At 47.9% G+C, this 18,139-nt stretch overlaps 1 long non-coding RNA gene across 1 annotated transcript; it reads right to left on the bottom strand.

Annotated features, from left to right (window-relative positions):
• On the bottom strand, positions 1-15,556 carry LOC138247459 (uncharacterized). Its single transcript, XR_011194511.1, has 3 exons — positions 14,399-15,556; positions 12,680-12,739; positions 1-72 (listed from the first exon to the last, which is right to left on the bottom strand). It is a non-coding gene; the product is annotated as an uncharacterized lncRNA (long non-coding RNA).
• Between the last annotated feature and the right edge of the window lie 2,583 nt (positions 15,557-18,139).

Below are 18,139 nucleotides of genomic sequence, written 5' to 3' on the forward strand. Positions count from 1 at the left end.
CTGCTCTGCGGCTGCAGGATCAGGGCCAGGGGTGCCATGTCCAGCCAGGTGCTGCAGCTGCGGATACAGCGACTGAAGGAGAGAGAGAGAGAGAGAGGCAGAAGTTATTGAACTAGAGACAGTACTGCCACCTAGTGGTAAGAATGGAATTAGCAGTAGTGACACTTAGTGGCAGCGCTTAATATGTAAACAATGAAGTGCCAAGGCCCTCTTCAGGAGTCCACTGTACCACCCATTACCCCTGGATGCCCTTCCAATGGCAGCACCAACACAACTACTAACCCTCAAGCTCCTACAAGTGTGACAACCCAGACTAATCCAGGCCCCTAAAGCTATAAGAATGGCTTGGGCAGCAGGTATTAGTCATTCTCAATGTCTATTGAAGTAATAAAACATTTGTTTGCCCATCTCTAAATTAGACAAACAGCGCCACCGTGTGGCTTGGTGTCATAAGTGCCGGTTTTGACAATTAAGGGCTGGTGCTTGGTGGCCACTCGGAGCATGGCATCAGCAGAAGTCACAACTCTGTGGTATTTGTATTGCAGTATGTCCCATGAACGCTCCTCTACCACGGCACAGGCCTATCAAGTGGGAAATTGAATACACCCTGATTACAATCCACTCTTATATCTTGCAGTTGGGAACTACATTTGCAAATAGGACTAGCATGGTGACTTTCGAATAGCAGAACACCAGCACTTTCATATTCTTCTGAAGTCCCTGGAAACCCTGTGGACTAGTAGAAAACTGGCTTCAACGGGACCTGTTCACTTTGTAGAGACAGTTGTGTGGGAACTACTGGTCTGCGGGCCATGCTAGAGTTCACCAGGGGCCCTTTGTGTCCCTGTGCTTGTGGAATGGAGACTATTTGACAATAGCAGACCCCACAATAGGCTGATGAATTTCCATCAAAGAAAAAAACAAAACACGTATGTAGGACTTTAGCGACACAGACTGCAGCTATACTGCCACCAGGCCTATCAATGATGATGTCACATTAGACAAACAATATGTTCCAAAAAAAAACTTACCTCCAGCATCGCTGCAACGCCGGTCTTCAGGCTCCACTGAAGGTAGAGCCTCCGAGCCTACCCTGCGGCCAATCATAACGCTTCTCTCATGTTGCTGGCAGCATGAGAGCAGAGTTAGGATTGGCCTGACGCCCTGGCTTTGCAGTCCCAGGCAGACTGGGAGCCTGTGCTTGCTGTCTCCAACCTGGCAACACAGCTCGGGTTGGAGAGTGCTCAGTGCGCATGTGGGTTTCGCCATCCTGAGACAGCCGGCCAAACACACATGCACACAGAGGGGAGTGCGCACAACTCCCCATCCCTGTCTGTCATACCCCATGGCCCCACTCCCATGAAAAATAAAAAGATAATAAACATGGTTTATCATCTTTTTATTTTTCAAGTTTTGCAGCTGCTGCTGCTGGTGGGGGGCGACGCTCCTCTGCCACAATCTCAAGGGAAGGGGAGGGTGTGCGGGGGGAAGGGCTTTGTAGGGGGGAGGAGAATAAAAAAGAATTTAAGAAAAAAACGTACCTCTTCCCGTTGCGATCTCCTGCCGTGTTGCTCCTCTTCCTTCCCTCAATGTGGTGTCCTAGCATTCTCTGGGACACCATCACAGGCTCCTAAGCATTCCTGCTGCTGCTTTCCTGCTAAACCTAGCATGAGAGCAGCATCAGGATTGGTCTGAGCGGCTCGGACTGCCACTTAGACACAACCCCGGGGTCTGTGCAGTTTCTCTAGCCCAATTGTTCAACACAGCCGGGCTGGAGAAACCTAAGTGTGCATGTGTGTTTGGCCGTCCTGAGACGGCCAGCCAAACACACATGCGTACTTAGGTGCACTCTATCCTCATCCCCCTCCCTCCTCCCATGGCCCAGCCCACCCCTCCCTGAACATGCTGCTGGCTGAGCCAGAAGCTGAAAGATAAAGCAATAATGAAATATTGTTTTATCTTTCTGCTCCTGGGGCAACGCTCCTCTGCCATTGCGAAGGAGCCACCCCTGGCCCTAAGGACATGCTCTCAGGCGCCTGCAAAGTGGGTGCCTGGGTCGGCTGCCCTTCTCTTGCTTCTGGCAGAGCATACTCTTCTGTGCAGGTGCATCTCTTCAACCCCCTGCTTTAGCAGAGGGAGCGGCAGACACGGCCTGTCCTATAGGCCAACCCCCCCCCCACCTTTTTCCCCTCTTCATGTTCAGCTCAGGCAGCCAGGAGCGAGACATGCGCAATTTGCGCAGACTCCTGGCTGCCTGAGCTGAACTTTGCTGGGCTGAAGAAGTCACAGCTCCTATGGGCGTGACCTCCTCGGCTCAGCAAAGGTGCCTCGAGGCCCTTCCCCCTGGTGACAAAGGGAAGCGTCACCCATTGACTCCGACGTAGGCGCTTCAGGTTTAAGCCCTGAAGTGCCCAGGGCGAGTGTCAATCAGTGACACCTTGTCACAGAGTGGGGGGGTCAGAAGTCTCACTGACCCCATCCCACTCTGTAACAAGGCTGGGACTGCTGCCTTCCCTCATTGGCTGACCTAAGTTTAGCCAATGAGGGAAGGCAGCAGTCCCAACTCTCCTGGGACCTCCGAGGCTGAAGGTAAGTGTGTGTGTGTTTTTTTAAATGAATGTTTGGTGCGTGCGTGTATGTTTGAATGCTGATGAGTGTTGTGAATGGATGTGCGTGCTGTGGGTGAAAGTGCGGGTGGATTCAATGGTGCATGGGTGAGTGGATCGATGTGTGAAAGGGGAAATAGGTGAAATAGTGGCTGGGTGAAAGAATGCATGAGTAAAAAGATGGGTGAAAGGGTGCATGCATGGGTGAAAGGGTGCGTGGATGGGTGAAAGACTGGATGGAGAAGGGATGCATGGGTGAGCGAAAGGATGGGTGAAAGGCTGAATGGGTGAAAGGATGAGTGACATGGTGGATGTATGAAAGGATGTGTGGGTGTTGGTGAAAGAACTGGTGAAAGGGTGTATGGGTGAGAGAATGTATGGGTGAATGAAAGGCTGCGTGAGTGGATGAATGGGTGAAAGATGCAAGGGTGGTGGGTGAGTGGATGGTTGGGTGAAAGAAAGGAGGGGAGAAAGGGTGAATGGGGATGGATGGTTGGATGGAATGAAGGAAGGCTGAATGAATGGATGACTGAATGTGAAGGTGAAACGGTGGATATCAGCGGGTGGATGGGATGATGAGAAGATGCATGGATAGATGTTTGAGTGGAAGAGACAGGGGAGCTCTTCAAGAGGGGGGTTGGGCTCCCTTGTTTTGCTTTCTTGGTGCCATCAGAGATTTGTTTCAAAGTGGGGGTAATTTAATTTTCTGGATACTCCCTTGCTCATATGTCTTTAGCTGTCCCATATATTACTTTTTTTTCCACTCTTGAGTGGACCCGACAGACCAGGGATGTCCAACGTAGGTCTCAGAGCCCTGAATGTTTGCCATATTTTCAGGATATTCACTACCCGCTCCTGAATGCTGCATTCAGTGGTTTGCTCCCATCGCTACTCCCTTGACTCTTTACCCATTCCTTCCCAGTTACGTTGCTCCTCTTTCACTCCCAGATGGACCCCAGAGACACATCTCCACCCTACAGCTGCCACCCTCAGTGGGTTTCTCCTCTTGGGCACCTGGGTAAACCCCATGGAGCATATTCTCTTTTTAGCAGTTTCTCTCTCACTCCTAGTTGAATCCCAAAGGTAGTCTCCAGCTGTGCTTTGCAGTGGGTGCTTCTCTTTTGCTCGTCCGTGGACCACATAGAGCATCAATCCTTCTGTATTCACACATCTTTCTTGATGGTCTGCATCTTTCTTCAGGTCTGAATGCACTATTTCAAAGTGGTCCCTGTAATCTAAGCTTCTACCACCAATTGAAACTCCTCACCCACGCTTTCAAGGCACTACATAACACTAGCCCAGCATACCTTGACAATTGCAGATGCTTTCAAAAACCTTCCAGGCACCTCTGCTTATCCAAACCTTCCAGACGCCGCTGCTTATTCAGACTCCTACCTGCACACATCCCACACTTACAAAAAACCAGATCCGGTGGCCAAGCCTTCTCCTACATTGCTTCTAAAGCATGGAATGCCCTGCGGCTACACAAAAGAGCCTCCGCCTCACTTCCTGAATCCTGCAAGAAGGTAAAGACTTGGCTTTTCGAGTACTCCCACTAGGCCCTAGGTTTGGCTTGACTCACACCTGCTCAAAACCAGGCTATCCTGTCGGGTGATGGTGCACTCTGCAAATCTGCATAACTACTCAATCAAGTATTCACAAGCTCCTTTGGACAGAAATGAATACCACCTAGGCCTGAAAGACAGGCTTCAGCTGCAGAGATAAGACCACATTTGAAATACAAACACAAGTTTGGACTGACCCACAACGAGCCACATAGGTGGTCATGGAGGTAAGCTTCTCCCACCCAGGGTGAACACCACACCCCTAAATAATTTTAGTCCCTCTTAGAACAGAAGTACAACCAATAAGACCAGTGGTCCTGGACATTTCGCTCCACAGTATTCCCTAGGTTACAACCAATAACCCTGGAATGATGTCACTGTCCACTTAAAAATATGCTTCTCGCTTTCTAATCTTCCCCAATGAGAAACTATACTCCACCAATCTCCCATGAAGCCATACCTTGGGCTGCAAGATATTGATCATGAATCAACCCACAAAGATGTTTGGTGGAGGACTAGTCATTGTCCGCAATAGCTCTCTAAAGACCAAATCTATTCAAGATTACACTGCTGGGAATGCCAATATGTCCCCATCCAATGCTCTCCATCCACAACCATCGCAGCCCAATTTATTTTTATTTACTGACCTTTCCCATGCAATTCGTTATTTGCTGAGCCCTTCATGGACGTTGTCTCCAAGACTGTAATAATACATCTCTACAATTGCACACTCCAAAACTTTTATCTGCCTAAACTGCCTCCTTTCCAACCTAGGATCACCTAACCTTGTTCAAATAATGTATGTTTCTGTCCAGATAACTAGACATACAATTCAAACATCACTGTGACTGAAAAACATTACATCACCTCAATTGACAATTACAAAGTTCAACCTTCATATCTTGGTGTCACCGCTGACTAGTACCCCACAAATCATAAAGTAATCGATAGATGCTAGAAAAAATGGATTTTCCATAGCTTAACTAATCACCCCCCTACCTAACAACCTATACCTGACATCTGTCCATTACAATCGTGCCCCTCCCTAAATCTGTATTATTATCCCCAAAATGGGTAAAGGGGTTCTGGAATGATGCTGGAATAAAACATGCAACCTCAATGGCAAACCAGTGCTTTGGAGCAGCTGTGAAAAAAAGATTAGGGGCCAGATGTATCAAAGGTTTTTACCCATTCTGTGTCTATGGGAAAATGTGTTCATACATATGGCCCTATATCACTCCTGATGCATTTCAGATGTCACCTCTCCATCAAATTAACTTGACAAGATAATTATGGAATTCCAGAATATGGAATAATCTACCTCACAGTTATTCACACACAAAGCTACCCCCGGCAAACCCCTTCACCTCAAAAGCCTATGAGCTGAAAAAAATATCTTGACATTAGCGATTAATTCTTCAGCCTTACCAAAACCTGTGTCTCATCAGGATTACTAGAAGACCCATGTTACGAACATTTATATATCAAACCGTACTTACACCATCAATCTAGGGGACTACAAATCGGGTACTTTGAAACTTGACAAGAGGGTGCCCCAAGGCCCCTACACTTTTTAACATCTATGCCCCCCGCCAAAGTTATTAAAATATTTGACTTCATACCATTGTCATATGTTCATGACATAAAACTGAAATATTATGCTTTGGATCAGGAAAGGAATTGTGGAACTCTCGCTAGTGGCCGATAGACTGTGGCACTCTCCCAGCTCCTATTACTGCTACAAAAAATTTAGGAGTCACTTTTGACAATTGCTTCTCCTTTAGATCGCATGTCAATCACATTGTTAAAACTAGTTTTTGGACATTGAAGATGCTAAAGAAAGTTTTCCCTTTTCTTCAAACGGAATGGAGAATTACAGTGACTTTAGCATTGGTAGTATACAAATTGGACTATTGCAATGCTTTGATGCTTAATTTGGATAAAACATCTCTAAAGAAACTTCAGTTGATTCAAAATACTGCTGCTCGGCTATTTTGGACCTCCCATGTTCAGCATCGGCCAGTAGCAGTTTAAAACAACTACACTGGCTTCCAGTGGCCCAGCGTATTATTTTTAAGACCTTTTGTCTGACTTACAAAGCAGTACACGGAAATGGTTCTAAATATTTGACTTCCAGGCTACGTTGGTATAAACCCAATCGACAACTCCGCTCGGTAGGAGCTTCCAGAACTGAGGTCCCCCGCACCTATAAAGCGAAATGGGGAGAAAAAGCTTATACGGTGGCTGCATCTAAATGTTGGAGCTCTCTTCCCCTGGTTATCAGGAAGGAACAAAAATTTCTTAGCCTTTAAGAGTTCTGGTCAAAACATTGCTTTTTCCACGCTAGTGTTTTCCTTTAAATTTCTCTTTACTCCGTGGGCTCTTCTCCTTACCTTCCTAGTGCTTCGATGCCTCGGCAGGAATGCGCTTTATAAATAAAAAACACATACATACATACATACATGACACGCAGCTAAATCATCCCTCTCAATAAAGATCTGCATAGTGCTATAGCACGTTTCTCAGCAGGCATGACTGCTACTGCAGCTTGGGTGACATAATTGTCACCAGCTGAACCCCAATAAAATGGAGATTATGCTGTTTGACATGGCACAACAACTTTGGACTCCTGACTGGTAGCCCTCTGACTTGGGCCCTGCTCCAACCCCTAAATTAGTTGTAAAAAACCTGGGCGTTTGTCTTGACCAATGGCTCGCTATGAAAGAACAGGTCGGGACCACAATTAGCTCTTGCTTTCATGCGCTGCGTCTCTTACGGAGAGTCTCTCCCCTCCTCCCACATTCTGTGAGGAAGACCTTGGTCCAAGCATTGGTTATGGGCCGCTTGGGCTATTGCAATGCTTTACGGGCTTTTTCCAATGAGACAGTCTTGAATAAACTGCAAGTTGTTACAAATACGGCAGCTCGTCCCATCAGCAATCTTCCAGCTAGGACAGCCACTTCTCCACTTCTGCGCTCCCTTCATTGGCTGCCAATCTGTAAGGTAATTGTCTTTAAAGTATGCTGTCTGACACACCAGTCCTTGGATGGGAAAGGCCTGAGCTATTTATCCACTAAGCTCATTCCAGCCTGGCCAGGCAGATCCTTAAGATCAAGTGACAAAGCCTTGCTTATATTCCCACAGATTGGGAAGACCAGATCTGGAGAAGATCCTTTTCATATTTAGCCCCTCTAAATTGGAATAAGCTTCCACTCCAGGTTCGGCAATGTAAGGACCACTTCAAATTTAGGAAACTTCTCAAAGCAGCTTTGCTTGTGGCCTACTAGTTCCATTTTCTGTCTGTGATCTGCGTAGCACCGAGATACCCCTCCTAGGGTGATTTGTGTGTGTTAGAAGTTAAACTAACATAACATATTCAAGAAAGACTTCACTGATAGCTCAGCAGCCATCCTGGGCAGAACACTGACAGACACTCTGGACAACTGCCGAACAAACTCAAGACCTCACCTATGAAACCTTTTCAAAGGAACTATGCAGTGATCTAACTGCTACTTCTATCACCAATGCACAATGGTCCATTTTAGGCAAACTAACAGAAAGATCTGATTTCAGCCAACAATCAGCCTTCATTGAACCTTGTTTCTACTTACCAAACCAGATCCGGCCCTGCTCGTAGCATGGAAACTGCAGTGGCACATGGGATGACATAAGACTATCGCCAGTTATAATGGAGTGATGACCTGTCTATTACTGGGCGTCTCATCGGCAGGTGATACGGTTCATCCTCCCACACTGCCACAGAGGCGTAAGTACTCAGGCCCTGTCCCCTTTCTCTCTACCACGTACCTCACCATAGCACTTTATATTCTGCACCTTTCCCCTCCACAGCCCGATTCCCACAAGCACTATCACTGACTCACTTCTCGTTAATGTGTAACTCAGGCCTCACCCTACCCCATCTCCTCCTTCAACATCAAGTGCTACAATTACACTCATGACACACACACACAATTCATATTACAGCAAGAAAACCCCTCAATTCTCGATTCCTGTGCCATAAGCCAGTACCTCCAAGTGGTTGACCACTAGGTGTTAAGCACTGTTGCAAATGGCCTTTCTGCAGGGTTATCCCCAAACTGTTTGCCTCCCTCCTCTTCTTTTCTGACCTCATTTTTGCTGGCTTTAGGACTCTGGGCACTTCACCATTGCTAACCAGTGCTAAAGTGCATGTGCTCTCTCCCTAAAAACATGGTAACATTGGCTCATACCCAACTGGCATATTTGATGTACTTGTAAGTCCCTACCAAAGTGTACTACAGGTGCCCAGGGACTGTATATTAAATGCTACTAGTGGGCCTGCAGCACTGACTGTGCCACCCACATAAGTAGCCCCTTAACCTTGTCTCAGGCCTGCCATTGCAAGGCCTGTGCATGCAGTTTCACTGCACTTCGACTTGGCATTTAAAAGTACTTGCCAAGCCTTAAACTCCCCTATTTCTACATATACATCACCCCTAAGGTAGACCCTAGGTAACCCATAGGGCAGGTGCTACATAGGTAAAAGGCAGGACATGTACATGTGTGTTTTATATATCCTGGTAGTGGAAAACTCCTAAATTCATTTTCCACTACTGTGAGGCCTGCTCCTTTCATAGGATAGCATTAGGGCTACCCTCATATACTGTTTGAGTTGTAGATTCTGATCAGATCTAGGTCATATTTAGTATGGCCAGAATGGTAATACAAAATCCTGCTTATCAGTGAGGATGGATTTCATATTACTATTTTAGAAATGCCACTTTTAGAAAGTGCATCATCCACTAACTGTTCTTTTTGCTTTGTCGCCCCAAGTGGGAAGGGTACGCCCACACGTGGGTCCCGTGCTCACTATGCCACCAGATTCAAGCTAGCCTGGCTGAAGAGGGGTGATACCCCGAAACCGGTCCCAGGATGCTTGTTTCTGGTCCAGGGAAGACCTGGTCTGGCAGTTCGGGCTGGACTGTTCCCAAGGGGAACGGGCCAAGACTGATTTGCATATGGCTCGGTCCAAACTGGAATGGCGTGGCAAGCAAAATAAAATGATGGATTAAACCCAAATCTGTGACTGGGGGTGAATGTTTGATTTGTTCTGCATTCTGTCCATCATTTGTTGTTTTTACTTTTAGAAAGTGAGCATTCCTCTGCCCTTAAAATCCATCTGTGCCTTACAGCCTGTCTCCAATCAACGTCTGGGCTGGTTGACAGCTCCCTTGTGCATTTCACCCAGACAATCACAAACACAGGACACTCAGTCACACCTGCACTCATCTGCACACTGAATGGGTCTTCCTGGGCTGGAAGGGTGGAGGGTCTGACACTTACATTTCAAAGGCTAGTGGCCTGCCCTCACATAATGGACTGCCAAACCCCCTACTGGGACCCTGGCAGACAGACCTGTACTGAAAGGGGAAGTTGTGCACTTCAAAACCACTCTTTGAAGTCTCCCCCACTTCAAAGGCATCTTTTGGTTATATAAACTGGGTCTCTGGCCCTACCAACTCAGACACTTCTGGATCTGAACCTGCAACCTGTCAAGAGGAACTGCCTGGCTCCCCAAAGGACTCATCTAGACTGCTTTGCTGTGAAGGGCTGCTGCCCTGCTGTTGCCCTGCTGCCTTCTGACTTTGCTGAGAAGTGCTCTCCAAGGGCTTGGATTGAACTTGCCTCCTCTTTCCTGAAGCCTCAGGACCAAAAAGGCTTCACTTAGCTAGCTTTTTGCTAGTTTCCGACTCCAGCGACTCTGGAACGACTGCAGCGATGCTGCAGGCTGCTCCCTGGACCTCGCTGCACGCAATGACTCCGGCCTGCAACGCAAGTCTAACGTTGCCGCGACTCCACTGATGTCACTCAGGGTCCTCACGACACTGCAAAGTCAACATATCACATCCTGACGGACTGGAAGCAGCGACCCCACTGGGTTGCAAAGGACCGACGCATTGCGGGTGACGCCGCTTCAACTCCCCCGACCTCCGGACGGAACCGATGCCTCACCTCCGCCTGCTCTGCAGGGCAGAACCGAAGCCTCACCTCCTCGGATGCCATAAGGGACTGTTGCCGCACAGACTCCAGCGACGCCTCTCTCCGACTCCGTGCAAGGCCGTTGTTCTTCGTTTTCCAAAGGTAGTGTACCTGGGGGTCCGTGTGACTCTGTGACAGGCACCAGTGGTGTCGTTTTGTTGGGAACTACTCCGTCAACTATGCCGTGATAGCCGCAGTTGGAGCTATTGTGTTTTCTAGGCGCTTTAGTTGGATTTAATCTTTAAAAATTCGTAGCTCTGCTTATGTACATTGGATTTTCATTGTTTTGGCCTTAATTTATTCAGATAAATAATATCTATTTTCCTAAACCTGCTGGGTGTATTTTTGTGGTATTTTCAATGTGTTACTGTATGATTTATTGCACAAATACTTTACACATTGCCTTCTAAGTTAAGCCTGACTGCTCAGTGCCAAGCTACCGGAGGGTGGGCACAGGATCATTTGGATTGTGTTTGACTTACCCTGACTAGGGTTGTGGTCCCTATTTGGACAAGGGTGTATACCGCTGCCAACTAGAGACCCCATTTCTAACAAGCACCTTAACCTAAACTTGTGGAAACATGGGGTGCTAGTTTTCAGAAAATAACCATCTATCACCTAGAATAGCCACCATCTGCCAAAAGAACTTGACCCCATCAAACCATGTAAGGGACCTGGGGTGCATATGGACTCCAATCGTTCCCTTGTGACAAGGGTTAATCACGAGAATAAAGGATCTTTTACATGATGTTAACCCTGTCGAAGCTTTCCTTACTTCCTGTACCTTAAACGGAATAAGGAATACCAACCTCAACCAATCAAACAGGATTTGTAATGCGCGGCTGATCACCTGTGAGGGTATCCAGGCGCTGCGTGCTGTGCTACTTCCGGGGGTCAGTTGAACAGCCAGGTCTTGAGTCCTTTCCTGAATTCCGGAAGAGAGGCTGAGGTCCTGAGGCACTCCTCCGTCCAGACTATCCTCATAGTGTATGTCTTGGAGTTCCTCTCCACAGGATTCATAAATTACAGATAATGCAGACAGGAGGTCTAAGACAGTGATCTGTGAATCTTGCCATCTCACCAGCTTAAACCATTACACTGCTTCCCACAGGCTAGATGTAATATCTTTAAAACAATGTGCACTGTGAGTCAAACCTTCAATGCCCAGGACCACTTTTCCTTTTACGTGAACTCTGAAACTACGGCCATACCAGATACATTTACTTTACATTAGACCCACCATTGGCCAGCCTTTCCTTCTAAAACTGTTCTGGCTTCTCAGTGCAGATGGCTAAGATTTTGAAATCTATTCCATCTACAATAAAAAATAATTCGTGAGCACCTCAAGTTGCATAAACCATTAAAAACCTGCCTCCTCCCAGGCACATGAATGTAGTGAAATAGAATCAGAGAACTCTTAAGAGAAGCACAGGCAAAGCCAAATGGTTGCAGATTTGAAGGAGGAGATCTATTGGCTTTGTCAAAGGTAGCTGGCACTGGCATGCAAACCTGTGTATGACTGTCAAGTTTGGAATAAGGGGAGAGAGCAAGGGACACATGCACTCCCATGAGGTTCTGAGTAACATATTAAACAAAAAAACGATGGGTGGAACACTTGAATTAATCTTAGCCACTGGTAATTATCGGGCCACATCTCAACCAATCATCTTTTTCCTATGATGCCACCTCTGATTAGACCCAGCCAAATGTAAATCAGTCTTGGTCCTGCTCCAGTAGGAACAGTCCAGCACCTATTGCTAAGCCAGGTCCTCCCTGAGCCAGAACACAAGAAACCCAAGACCTTTCTCGCACTAGCTGGGGCTCTCCAGTCAGGTGCAACTTGCTCCAATGCATGCATCAGCCAACCCAATAGGCCTGGCGTTTGCCAACATTGTTTTGGTAATGCTTGTTGTGTCATGATTTTTGTAAACTTTTGCAGGGAAGCTGCCATGCCCACATCAATCTAAAAAAATGACTAAAGGCAATTGTGTTTTTGGTCTCAAAAAGCACACATTGACATCCTAGACTCCGGCACTTAAAGAAACTACTTTGAGAGAGGAAGAGGGTGCGTGTGCGTTTTTGTCTGGTGTGCGTAAAAATCCAACAGACACCTTACCATACCAGACTGAAATCACATATACCCAACAATTTACCAAAAAATACATTTATGAATGCGGTGTAACACCCCAAACACTCCCCCTGAAGCTACGCCCCTGCTAACTACAACCGATGGCCCCTACCATGCACTCCGAAGAAGTGCGCCCAGGAAGCTGATGTGAAGGGAAGCGCTTTGAGACCCCATGGCAGTATGCAGCGCTATGCAGACTGTGCAACAGAACACAATGGAAATACCTGTGTGACAGTGTCCGACAGCGCTCGCTGGTTCCGCTCGGTTTATAATAGGTCAATAGAGAAAGGCTGACAGCCCCCCCCCCCCCCCCCCGCTCACCCTTTCCTCCCCCTGGCACATTGTCTGTGGCCAGCCCTTACCTGTCCGGCGAGGGCCTGTGGGAAGATGTCGAAGACGGAGACTCTCGCTGGGGCTTCAGGCTGCGGAGACAAAGCACAGGTGGAGGTCAGACCAGACCTCGATGCCACAGGAGAGACCAGGGCTCGATGCCACAGGTGATACCAGGCCTGATGGAGATGCCACTTGTGAGAACAGGCCTTGATGCCACAGGTGAGACCAGGCATCGATACCACCGGTGAGACCACGCCTCTATGCAGATACCAAAGGTGAGACCAGGGCTCGATGCCACAGGTAAGACCAGGCCTCCATGCCACAGGTGAGACCAGGCCTCGATGCCACAGGTGAGACCAGGCATCGATACCACAGGTGAGACCAGGCCTCCATGCAGATGCCACAGGTGAGACCAGGGCTCGATGCCACAGGTAAGACCAGGCCTCCATGCCACAGGTGAGACCAGGCCTCGATGCCACAGGTGAGACCAAGGCTCGATGCCACAGGTAAGACCAGGCCTCGATGCCATAGGTGAGACCAGGGCTCGATGCCACAGGTGACACCAGGCCTCGATGCCACAGATGAGACCAGGGTTCGATACCATAGGTGAGACCAGGGCTCGATGCCACAGGCCTCGATGCCACAGGTGAGACCAGGACTCAATGCCACTGGTCTCACCTGCTCCTCCCAAGAACCGTCTTTGGCTCGGGTCTGGCCCGGACGCAGCTCTGCCAAGTTTCCCAGGTCCATGCGTGATGTGCTGCACCAGTCCAAGTTTTTTCTGTCAATTCTTGAAGTAGAAGTCTTGTTTATTCAATTATAAAACAGGACTACAAGTCCCAGAATGCAAAGAAGCAGCGCATCACGCATTGACCTGGGAAAGTTAGGCAGTGCTCCGGTCTTAGAGGCGAGATATCTTCTGTGGCAACAGGGCCCTTTATTTCGGACGCTGCTCTAACCATCGGTTACTTTCCGAGAAAACTAGGGCAAGTTAATAATGCGAATTATATAAATACATTGCTTCCCATTTTTCCCCTCGCATAGGCAGACCGGGACCAAAAACGTCCCTGGCCAGCCCCGCCCTCATTCCCTCGCCTGCTCTGTCCAGGCCTTGAGTCAGACACCGAGAGCCTGTTCCCACAACGCAACATCACTCACTTCTGAGAACTAATATTGTCTTGAGTGAGTCCCCTCCACCCACAAGACACATTCAGCCTTTCATTTCCCCCGTTCTGTCCCCTCCCATGGTCCCTCCTTGTCACAGTTTTCCCGATCTCCTGTCCTTACAGTGCCTTGAAGCACCCTTAGCACTGCATGAAGAGTTATACAAACTATTAATATGAAATAAAGCGGAGTTGAGCTCGAAGTTGGCTCCTTGCCCCCAGACAGTGGTGGGTACAGCAGACTCTCCTAACACCTGCTTCTCTGCGCGTTGACAGTGCGTGAGATCAGTCTGTAATCTCTAGTAAGGTCCAAGTGGGAACGTGGCCACCTTTCTGAAAAGCAGACGGAGCCTTTGTAGGTAGTCTTAGCAAAGATGCCAAGGAGTGAATGGGTATTACTTCTGGGCATTGGAAATGCTCTGGACTGTGGGCATGGTGGTTGTCCTGGGGGGACTTCGGTCGCTAAAATTATGGTAGTATGAGACACTTGCCACAGAAGTAACTTAGAGTGGGGAGCTCCATGTGGGACTTGGGGCGCACATCCTCTGACTCTCTGACCCTTGTTTCCCATTCCCCGCCATTTACCTGTTTCATAATGGAGGCATGCCGTGCTGTGGTCTCATCTCAGCTGGTACCCTGCTCTTCAGTGCCCTGAGAACCCCACCAACTCACGGGTAGTCGCTATTGCTTTCCGATATACAGTCTTCCCTTCTGCTGATGATCCAAACTTCAGGTGGACCAACTGCCCTGAGGAAGCATCGGTGCCGAAACACGTTAAGATCTCAACCAGTTCTCTTCAGTGCCCTGAGAACTCCACCAACTCACACGTAGTTTCTACTGCTCTCTGATGCACAGTCTCCCCTTCTGCCGATGATCCAAACTTCAGGTGGACCAACTGCCCTGAAGAAGCATCGGTGCCGAAACACGTTAAAATCTGAACCAGTTCTCTTCAGGGAACCCCACCAACTCACGCGTAGTCGCTATTGCTCTGTGATGTACAGTCTCCCCACCTGCTGAAGATCCAAACATCAGGTGGACCAACTGCCCTGAAGAAGCATCGGTGCCGAAACACGTTAAGATCTCAACCAGTTCTCTTCAGTGCCCTGAGAACTCCACCAACTCACACGTAGTTTCTACTGCTCTCTGATGCACAGTCTCCCCTTCTGCCGATGATCCAAACTTCAGGTGGACCAACTGCCCTGAGGAAGCATCGGTGACGAAACACGTTAAAATCTGAACCAGTTCTCTTCAGGGAACCCCACCAACTCACGCGTAGTCGCTATTGCTCTGTGATGTACAGTCTCCCCACCTGCTGAAGATCCAAACATCAGGTGGACCAACTGCCCTGAAGAAGCATCGGTGCCGAAACACGTTAAGATCTCAACCAGTTCTCTTCAGTGCCCTGAGAACTCCACCAACTCACACGTAGTTTCTACTGCTCTCTGATGCACAGTCTCCCCTTCTGCCGATGATCCAAACTTCAGGTGGACCAACTGCCCTGAGGAAGCATCGGTGACCAAACACGTTAAAATCTGAACCAGTTCTCTTCAGGGAACCCCACCAACTCACGCGTAGTCGCTATTGCTCTGTGATGTACAGTCTCCCCACCTGCTGAAGATCCAAACATCAGGTGGACCAACTGCCCTGAAGAAGCATCGGTGCCGAAACACGTTAAGATCTCAACCAGTTCTCTTCAGTGCCCTGAGGACTCCACCAACTCACGCGTAGCCTCTATTACTCTCTGTTGTGCAGTCTCCCCTCCTGCTGATGATCCAAACTTCAGGTGGCCCAACTGCCCTGAAGAAGCATCGGTGCCGAAACACGCCTGGATCTTGGCCGGTTTTCAGGTGCCAAAAACTCTACACCAACCGCATCCAGCCTTTTGAAGCTGCCCTCAGTCCGGGTCATTTCCGAGTGCCAGGAAGCGAGGAAGAAGCAAACACATTTTCTTTTTCCAAAAAAGATTTGGATTCCATGGTGATGAGGATTATTTGTTTCGTTTTCAGCATGCGCCCTTCTTGGATTTCGGAGAATATTTTCCAGGTCCACCTGATACTGTTGGTGCCGCAGCGGGTCCCTTCCACGGTGGCTGCACAGTGTGAGAATGATGCTAAACCGGATACCTCGGGAAGGAGGTCCTGTGGGCGGGAGGGGTGGAAGGATACGGTTACAGGCCTCACCAAGCACACGGGCACCAGTCATTACGTAATTTGCGTTTCCAAGAAATTAGAACCGTACAATGGAGGGGGTGGCGCGAGGAAGCGATTGGGGTCTCCCCTTACCATTGTATACTTCACCACCCACTCGGGTTACACCCGAGGACAGACAAAGATGTGATGTTTATGTCACAGCAACCAGGTCGAGCGTAAACCGGAAGGGACACTTTGTGACCCTCTGCAGAAAGCCAACCAGCTGGGCATGTACACCGCTAAATATCAGGGTCACTTCGGTTTAATTTACAAGGCGTGAGTGAGCTTTACAAAGGCAACGAAAAATTATCGTGAGATCTTGTCCATGGTTCTTATAAAACCAGTGCTTTAAATGGGCCAGTACTGTCCGGTACTGAGTACCGGCACTTTTTATATTTTGAGAGGGAGGGTACCAGCACATCTCACGAAAAACGTAACACTTTTAATTGGAGAGTACCGGCACTTCTCAGAAAAAAGCACGTACTCTGGCACTAAAGTTTTTCCTTTTCAAGCACCGTGTAAGACTTTTCGTTTCAGCCCGCGAACGCCAAAGCCAGAAAATACACTAAAAGCAATGTGTGGAATTCAATAAGTCAAAAGGCAGATTTCAGAAGTAAAGTTATTTTGTATTGTCTAAATTACCATCTGACGATTAGGACGGGGAATTAATGAGCTTCAGAAAGGAAATGTGACCAAATACTTGACCGAATGTGGACATCGGAATGTCTGTCTGAGGTTCGCGGAATAAATGAACTGAAGTTCCATCAATGAATTGTCACCTCTTGCTGGCCCAGACCCGGCCGGGGTGGACGTTTCTCTAAGCTTGTTAATGCATATTATATAGCTCAGGTAGATATACTATGACTGTCTGTGGTCACAGCCCGTCCTCCCTTAGAAAGGCGCCCACGCGCCACACCTCAACATGGCACTTTTTGTCTAACGCTTTATTCGTACGGCGCTGCTCATTACAAACACGATGGATGAGACATGAGGGAAGCAGTCGAAATGTTTGGTGGCAGACGGCAGGAAGGCGCGTCAAAGACCACAGCGAATTGCCATTGGAGGTTCCTCTAAGAACCAAGGTTTCAATGCAGAAAGCATGCAAATATTTAAATGAACTTGTTCATTGAAAAACACACAAATGCAGAGGCATTTGGTACCGACCAGAAGTGGGCGGGGCACGAGTAATATGGAAGATTTTATGGCAGGTGTCTCTCTGAGAAGCCACTACAACCAGGTGAAGGTGACGTCTCACACATCAGCAGAGACATCACTTTCAGGGTATATTAACCTATAACCAGGTGAAGGTGACATCTCGCGAATCACTAGAAGCATAATTTTTAGTGTATATTAACCTATAACCAGATGAAGGTGACATCTCATGCACCACCAGAAATATCACTTTCAGGGTATATTAACCTATAACCAGGTCAAGGTGATATCTCACCCATCAGCAGAGACATCACTTTCAGGGTATATTAACCTATATCCAGGTGAAGGTGACATCTCACACATCAGCAGAGACATCACTTTCAGTGTATTTTAACCTATGACCAGGTGGAGGGGACATCTCACATATCATCACATCAGAGACATCACCTTCCGCATAGATTAAGCTATGACCAGGAAGAGGTGACATCTCACACACCATCAGAGGCATCACTTTCAGTGTATATTAACCTATAACTAGGTGAATGTAACATTGCATGCCTCACCAGAGACATCACTTTCAGGGTATATTAACCTATAACCAGGTGAAGGTGACATCTCACGCATCAGCATAGACATCACTTTCAGTGTACATTGACCTATAACCAGGTGAAGGTGACATCTCACACATCAGCAGAGACATCACTTTCAGGGTATATTAACCTATAACCTGGTGGAGGTGACATCTCACACATCAGCAGAGACATCACTTTCAGGGTATATTAACCTATAACCTGGTGGAGGTGACATCTCACACATCAGCAGAGACATCACTTTCAGTGTATATTAACCTATGACCAGGTGTAGGTGACATCTCACATATCATCAGAGACATCACCTTCCGCATAGATTAAGCTATGACCAGGAAGAGGTGACATCTCACCCACCATCAGAGGCATCACTTTTAGTGTACATTAACCTATAACCA

Source organism: Pleurodeles waltl, chromosome 7 (assembly GCF_031143425.1).
Source record: "Pleurodeles waltl isolate 20211129_DDA chromosome 7, aPleWal1.hap1.20221129, whole genome shotgun sequence".
In the NCBI taxonomy this organism is placed as follows: Eukaryota; Metazoa; Chordata; class Amphibia; order Caudata; family Salamandridae; genus Pleurodeles; species Pleurodeles waltl.